Here is an 8,726-nt window from a genome sequence, read left to right as displayed (position 1 = left end):
TTCAGGTATGTGGTCGTCGTCGCTAGAGCGACCATATTCACTTCTCTGTTGATAACTTTCAACCGACTCTTGCTCTCCACATCGGAAAAAATCATCAGGGTGGAATTGACTTTGGGATAACCGTCATCTTCCTCTTCATCCTCGTCTTTGTCCAACTCGTTTTCCTTCTCATCGGGTTGTTTTTCTTGGAACTATTGGATCAAGAGTCGACATTGTCAAGTGGTATGCTTAGGGTAAATCAGATTACCCTCTTCGTCCTTCTTCGTGTGGATGTGACATGGTAAATCCAACACATCATTTCCTGCTTGATCCTTTACCCTCTTAGGGGGCCAGGGTCCTTTAGGTTTTCCCTTAAAATTTCCTTGAGCAACTGCTGCAATCTCACCGGGTGCTGCAGGCTCGACCTTACGTTTTTGTTTCTAATTGGAATTACCCCCACCAGCCTCTTGGCCGACTGGTTTACCCTTTTCGTTGCGGAGTCGATCCTCTTCTTCTCCGTTAGCGTACCGGGTGGTGATTTCCATCATCCGAGTCAGAGTCATATCTCCAGTCCGGCCAAACTTCAGGACCAACTCTTGGTATTTGACGCCTTCTTTGAAGGCACACACTGCTTGATGCTCTTATACATTTTCAACGGTGTGATGCAAAGTGGTCCACCTCTGAATGAAATCCCTTAAAGTTTCATTTGGTTTCTGCACACAATGTTGTAACTCTGTCAACCCTGCTGTCCGCTTGCACATGCCCTCAAAAGTTTTGACGAACAGTCGAGCAAGTTCTTCCCAACTATATATACTTCCTGGATCTAACTGAGTCAACCACGCTCGGGCCGACCCTTCCAACATCAGAGGAAGATGTTTCATTGCTACTTCATTGTTCCCACCACCAATCTGCATAGCCACTTGGTAATCCTCAAGCCAAGTTTCAGGCTTGGACTCTCTAGTGAACTTACTAACTCTGGTCGCCAACCTAAAGTTGGGAGGAATCATCGCAGCCCTAATGGCTCTGCTGAAACACTCTGGACCTAAAACATGCACTCTGCTGCCACCCGGACGATCTCTGCCCGGGTCTTCTCTATGTGATCTGTTCCAGTCGACTAGACCTTGAACGAGGATAGATCTTGCATTGAAGCCTAGCTCTCTTGAGTCGACTGGTGCTCTGAGCTCGCCACTGTGACGACATCTATCATCATACTGTCGAGGCACATATGATGCACTCCTCAGAGGAGGTGTGGGCACTGGACAACGATTGTCATGGTTGAGCCGATGATCATACTATCCACGGCCTTCACGTTGTAGGGGCGATCTTGGGCTATGGGCCGACTGAACTATATCCGCTACTATGGATCTGCTATGAATCCTATTCCACGACTGAGACACTGCGGTGTTCTGTTCTCCTGCTGCCCAGAGCAAGGCCTAGATCTGCATCAAACCTCTGCCGGCCTCTAACTGGGAAGGTTGAATTGACTCTGCTATTCGGGCCGCAGCTGTGAGATTTTGGATCAGAGTGCAGTATACCTTAGGTGGAGGCGGGAAAAGCTGTTGTCAACTGGACTCAGGGATCCTCTCCCGAGCACACTCATCGAGAGCGCGCTGAAGGTTCTCCAGTCGAGTGTGCTCAGCAAAATTAGCCAAGTGCACCTCTTCCAAGGCTCGAGCCTCGGGGGTTTCTCCAACGATGGGCGTGTGGAGTGCATCCAAGTTGCGGCAACGAAGTTCTTCCCTCTGCTGCGAAGAAAGGGGTTCGGGATGGTATTCCTCATGGATGCGCGACGGATCGCCGCCACCATCCTCGTCGTCTTCATGGCGGAAACCAGGCGGACCACGCGGTCCATCGACCATCAAGACTTTAGCCGCAGGGTCACTGCTATCGCACTCGGATGCGGTCTCCGCGGAGCCAGTCGACAGATCAAACAGGCCGTGGAGAGTTTCGTCGGGCTCGATTCCTGCGACTTGATGGGTGTCCGAACGTCGCGCCACCGCGTGTTTCACCCACCGCTAAAGCCGTGACCAACCGGATCACTTGCGGCGGCGAACAATGGGTAGAGAAGACACCATCAGAGCCGACCGATAGTGAGTCGATGGCTGCCAGAGAAGGACGCCGCGAATGCACGCGCGAAAGTGCATCGCCCTCGGACGGGGAGGGCCTCAACGTCAAGGGGAGCTTCCTGAAGCCAAGCGGAGTCATCGGCGATGCAAACGAGCGCGCCCAGATGTATCTCGCGGCCCTCAGCCAATCCGCCGCCGGAAACCATGATGATGATGATCGGAAAAATTTGCAACTTTACCAACAAGTCACTAAGACACCCGCCCCACGGTGGGCGCCAACTGTCGTGGTTCTAAGACTGACAGTAGAAAGGGGGTAGGTATGGAGAGGCAAGATCTCAGCTATGGTGAAGATGTACACACGGGATTTATGAGTTCAGGCTCTTCTCGAAGGAAGTAATAGCCCTAAGTCTCGGTGCCCGGAGGCGGTCGATTGGATTATATGCGTGTGATATTACAGGGGTGCGAACCCTTGTGCCAGAGGAGGGGATGGCTTATATAGAGTACGCCAGGACCCTCACCGTCCTCCATTACAAGGGGCTTAATGTATATAAAGTAGGGGCGTTACTGATAACGCCAGCCTTAAGTGCTATTAATGACCTTAAAGACTACGTAGTGAACACCTGCCCGTTGCAATGCTGAGTGACTCCCGATCTTCGGTAGGTCGAGTGATTCCTTGAATGGTCGAGTGACAGTAGGAGGGGGACAACCGAGTGATACGACTAGTCGAGTGGATTGCGCTCGACATCTTTGACTGGGGGTCCTTTGTTACCTCTTGGACTTCTTATCTTCTAGGGTAGTGACCTTAGGTAGGACGTACGGGTCAGGCCCATGACCCTACCCCAGGTCTGTATCCTCATCAGTGCCCCCTACCTGGTGTGCCAAGGATGTCAGTGGGAAACGACACCTATGGGATCACAAGAATCCCTACTATAGTTGCGGGGCACGGGGTTGTGAGAAGAGCAGGATTAGTAACCAACACAAGGATCGTTTACCCAGGTTTGGGCCGCGAGGATGCGTAAAACCGTAGTCCTGCTTTGGTGGATGTATTGAGTGTTCTTGAGCTCTTGAACTAGCTACGGTGGCTACGTGGTTCAAAAGAGCCGAATCCCTCTCCAGTATGCCATGGGCCTCCTTTTATAGTCGAAAGGGGCTGCCACAGTGGCACACGGGAGGTGGGAAGGCCTACAGTGCTATGAGCTTATCGCTTGTATTACAGTACAAGGCGCATTTAATGCGTAGCTTAGGTGTCCTCTTGCTTTATTTGGGACGGGAGCGAGGCCCGGCCCGTCCGTCGCCGCTCCTCCTCTCTTCAACACGCGCCCTAGCCAGCGAAGCATGCGACGCCATGTAGACAGGCAAGCAGCTGAGGTGGCGCGGTGGTCGAGCCTCCACAAAGATCTGCATGCCGCCACGCAGGCATGTGCTGAGTTGGCCTGGAAGCTGCATGTTGCCACGCAGGTGCCTGCCCAGGTGGTTGGGCTGGCAGCTGCATGCAAACGGCGGTGGAGACTTGGTTGGTGCGGGCCTCGCAGTGGCACCGCTGACGCCCTTGGCGAGGGTCTTGCCGGGTGGCCCGGCAAGGGTCTTGCTGGGTGGCCCAGTAAGGGTCTCGCCGCGGCGCGCTGATCCTTGCCGGGCGTCTTGTGGGTTTCCTCGGCAAGGATCTTGTCGAGGATCGCTGCCTTCCAATCCTCATCTGATCTTGAATATTCTTTGTCTTCACAAAGATCTGCATGCCACCATGGAGGTGCCTTTCGAGACCTGGCCCAACGTGGTTGATGGTGTTGGAGACTGTGGGTTCGAGGGTGGCTCACTCTGCTGGTGTGGGCGAGCCGCCCCGGCAAGGGGCTTGTCGGGGCCACTGAGGCCCCACTGGCAAGGGTCTTGCTGGGGAAACCTGCTTCACCCATCTGCTCTCTGTGGTCTTGGTCTTTGGCGTTGCGCTGATTGTTTTGTGCCTTCGGCTTCTCTCCGGCTCCCCCTCCTTTGCCCTGCTATGTGTGGCTGCAGCGCGCGGCTCTCACTGCCCGTGCACAAGTAAAGGGGTCAAAAGGAGAGCCCCTACTTTTGTACACCGTGTAACACCCCGAGACCGACGCTCCAGATACCTTCCATATTTCTAACTCCAACTCTTGCCATTTCCGGCTAGGTGATATATTATTTCCTTCGTGGTTGGGTTTTTGTCTTTTGTTTTGCCTTTTGTTCATGTCATGCATCTCATCTCTTTGCATCATCTGCATTGCATCATGTCATCATGCAACCCTTTTTAAAACTCATCTAAATAAAATCGTCTGGATCTTCGGTCCATTTAAATCGAGGGAAATGCACATGGTGATTTCTTTTTATAACATATATCCTCCGAATATTATTAGGGAGCTATAAAACTAATATTCCATTGTTTTGGAATTAACCATAACACACTTGCAAACAAATCCCATGCCTTTCTATCTAAAACCTTGGCCTCAACTTTTCCCATAATTTGTTTCATCACTTTTCCAATCTCCACCAAAATTCCCAACATTTTTGGACACTTCTAAAACCTTTTTCTAGTTTAAACCATTTGAATTAAATTCAAATGAGTTTGAATTTAAATCTTGCATTCATGCCAACTTCTATTTCCTTGGATCAAGCTCATTTATGTGAATCCTGGGAAATTATCCGCGTGTCCAACTTCTTCCCATAACCTCCCTTTCTTTTATTTCTTATATCTTTGTTTTGTTTTATTTTCTTTAGAGTGAGAGAGAGAAGAGAGCCCAGCAGCCAAGCCGGCCCGCTTCCCCGCAGCCCATTTGGCCCAAGGCCCAGCTGTAGCCTACCTAACCCAACCTTAGCCTCATCCCGATCGATCCCCTCCTCCTCCTCCTTGTTCCGACGCGCGCCGCCATCCCTCTCTCTCGGTCATGCCCGATCCCCACTCCCATCGTCCTCCTCCTGCGCCGCCACACGCAGAGAGAGGAGCAGAGCCCCGTCCCCGAGCTCCTACAACCCCATGGCGCCCATCCTCGGCCACCCCGTCGTGCCCCTTCCTCCTCTGCCTAGCCCCCAATGCCTGGAGGCCTCCTCCCGTGCCTCACCACCCCCTCGCGCCGGCCAGCAACTGCCGCTGCCTTCGTCATCCTTCTGGCTAAGCTGCTGCCATATTCCGGCACCGCCCTCCGCCTTCTCCTGGTGCGCCTCACCGCGCCTCCTTCTGCTGCCGGCCATCCCCATGGCCTCGAGGAACCCCGAGCTCCACCTCTGCGGTGACTCCCTTGTCCCCGCCATCCTTCTCCTCCGTCGGGGCCTCTTCCTTCGAGCACCCCGAGCCTCTCCTTCCGCCGCCATGGCCTCGCGCCTCCCCGTCGACCACCAGAGCCCGCTGCCGCCGCCACCGGATCTGGCTGGGCCTCACCAGGGTCCTCCCTGCCGCCGCCTTGGCCCCTACCGGACTTGCTCTGCGCGTCATAGACAGGAGCTGGAGCTCCTTGCCGCATCGCTGTCGTGCCCCGTCGCTCGCCTGACCGCAAAAACCATCGCCAACTTGATGCTGCCCACCCGAGGCCCTTGTGTTGCTTCATTTCGGGTCATCAAGACCAACAAGTTCGCCCACACGGCCTCTACGTTGAACGACTGAGACGTCCCCGAATGCATCCAAATCATGTAGACCCAAGACTGCCAAGTGTACCTCCACCGCCGTTGTGGGATTCGCCAAGTACCAGGATGATGACGACTCGTCAAGTTCGTCTACGTGCGTGTACAACTACCGTCGCCGAGACCGCAAGTACCACGACAACCCCGAAGGGATTCGAATCCATCAAGTTCCTCTCCGAAACGTGAATGACTACTTCCACGACGTCCGTGAACCACTACTTCCACTACCGTCGCAAGAACGACTACTTCCACTACGGCTCGTGTACCACTACTTCCTTCGTCGTACTCATTCCGCCTCAAACGCACGCTACAAAGGTATAACTGCCGAGATGATCGCCCGTGAACGAATGCATGTTGTATGAGATGCTCATGTTCGAACCGTGTCCAAGTTGTCTTTGCACGTTCCTTCTCGTTTGCCATGCCGTCGTCCCGTGGAACCCGGAATCCGGGATCACTCCACCATCTTGCATGACTCGCTCACGTCACACTTCCTTTTGCGCCGGTATCTCCATGAGCTACTGGAATCGATATGTTGTCGTGGCATCATTTTCGAATTCGTTGCCGTGGCACCCTTTCTTTCCACCACGGTGACTAATGCTTCATAACATGCTCATGTCAACATTTCATAAATATTGCATAAACTTGTATATGTCATCCGCATCATGATAAAAACATTTAAAATGTTTAAAATGTTGTTTGATTAAATTTGCTCAAATGCCATGTTAAAATGATTTATTTCATAACTAAATAACCGTAGCTTGGTGTTAAATAAACTTTATATGTAAATGGGGTGGAAAAATGCCTAGTTTAACATGGTACACTTTATTTTCCTGTTTAACAACTTTAAAATATGTTTTATCGCAGAACAGTACCAAATTCAAAATGTGGACATGAGGATTTTTCTATGCTTCACCTTTAAAATTGTTCCGGCCTCATTTAAAATTGCCTAGATAGGTAGTTTTATATGCTTCACCTTTTGCCATGGTTAACAACATTTAATATTGTTTGGTAGCTTAAATGAGATTAAACTAAATATGTCAATGTGGTGTTTTGTCAATATGCAACTCGTTGCATATTGAGCTCCACTTAACTTGTAGTATTGTTTGTTGCACTTTGCCATGCCATGCCTCATTAAACCGAACATGCATCATACTTGATTGTGCATCATGCCATGTCTTTGTGATGGTTGTTTACCATATTGTTTGCTTCTTTCTGGGTTGCTTCTCTTTTTAGCTTCGGTTTCGTTCTGGAGTTGTGAGGATTCGTTCGACTACGTTGGTTCATCTTCTTCATGGACTCGTTCTTCTTCCTAGCGGGATCTTAGGCAAGATGACTGCTACCCTGGATCTCACTACTATCATTGCTATGCTAGTTGCTTCGTTCTATCGCTATGCTGCGCTACCCATCATTTGCTCTTCAAGCCTCCCAATTTGCCATGTCAACCTCTAACCCTTTTCACCCGTCCCAGGGAACCGTTGTTTGGCTATGTTACCACTTTTCTCAGCCCCTCTTATAGCGTTGTTAGTTGCAGGTGAAGTTGAAGAATGCTCCATGGTGGACAGGATTATGTTGGGATATCACAATATCTCTTATATTATTAATGCATCTATATACTTGGTAAAGGGTGGAAGGCTCGGCCTTATGCCTGGTGTTTTGTTCCACTCTTGCCGCCCTAGTTTCTGTCATACCGGTGTTATGTTCATGGATTTTGCATTCCTTACGCGGTTGGGTGATTTATGGGACCCCCTTGATAGTTCTCTTTGAATAAAACTCCTCCAGCAAGGCCCAACCTTGGTTTTACCATTTGCCTCATCTAGCCCTTTTCCCTTGGGTTTCCGGAGCCCGAGGGTCATCTTTATTTACCCCCCCCCCCGGGCCAGTGCTCGTCGTGAGTGTTGGTCCAACCTGTCAGCCACCGGTGGCCACCAGCGGCAACTCTGGGATGGCCTACCGGAAGTTTGGACAATCCGGTGTGCCCTGAGAACGAGATATGTGAAGCTCCTATCAGGATTTGTCGGCACATTCGGGCGGCTTTGCTGGTCTTGTTTTACAATTGTCAAAATGTCTTGTAAACCGGGATTCCGAGACTGATTGGTTCTTCCTGGGAGAAGGTATATCCTTTGTTGATCGCGAGAGCTTATCATGGGCTAAGTTGGGACACCCCTGCAGGGTATTTATCTTTCGAAAGCCGTGCCCGCGGTTATGTGGCAGATGGGAATTTGTTAATGTTAGGTTGTAGATAACTTTACACTAGATCCGAATTAAAACGCATTAACAACGTGTGTAGCCGTGATGGTCTCTTCTCGGCGGAGTCCGGGAAGTGAACACGGTTTCTGTGTTATGTTTGACGTAAGTAGGAGTTCAGGATCACCTCTTGATCATTGCTAGCTTCACGACCATTCCATTGCTTCTCTTCTCGCTCTTATTTGCGTATGTTAGCCACCATACTTGCTTAGCCGCTGCTGCAACCTCACCACTTTACCCCTTCCTTTCCCATTAAGCTTTGCTAGTCTTGATACCCATGGTAATGGGATTGCTGAGTCCTCGTGGCTCACAGATTACTACAACAACAGTTGCAGGTACAGGTTTTGCAATGATCATGACGTGAGAGTGATGTCTACTTGTTTTGGAGTTCTTCTTCTACTTCTTCTCCAATCAGGGGATAGGTTCTAGGTCGGCAGCCTGGGCTAGCAGGGTGGATGTCGTTTGAGCTTCTGTTTGTGTGTCATCCGTAGTCGGATGTTGATCTTATGTATGTTGTATTGATGTATTCGTGTGGCATTGTATGCCTTATGTATGTATCCCCATCTATTATGTAATGTTGATGTAATGATATCCACCTTGCAAAAGCGTCTTCAAGATGCGCTTCTATCCTTGGTGGGACCTTCGAGTTCCTTTAGGATAGGGTCGCATCTTGGGCGTGACAAGTTGGTATCAGAGCCTCGACCGACCATAGGAGCCCCCTTGATTGTTGGTCGTTGTTGAGTCTAGAAGAAAACTATTTTGAGTCTTAGGATTATATATATCGAAGAGTAGGACTCTTTTTACTCC

Source organism: Triticum aestivum, chromosome 4B, assembly GCF_018294505.1.
Source record: "Triticum aestivum cultivar Chinese Spring chromosome 4B, IWGSC CS RefSeq v2.1, whole genome shotgun sequence".
In the NCBI taxonomy this organism is placed as follows: Eukaryota; Viridiplantae; Streptophyta; class Magnoliopsida; order Poales; family Poaceae; genus Triticum; species Triticum aestivum.
Note: the sequence above shows the minus strand (reverse complement) of the source record.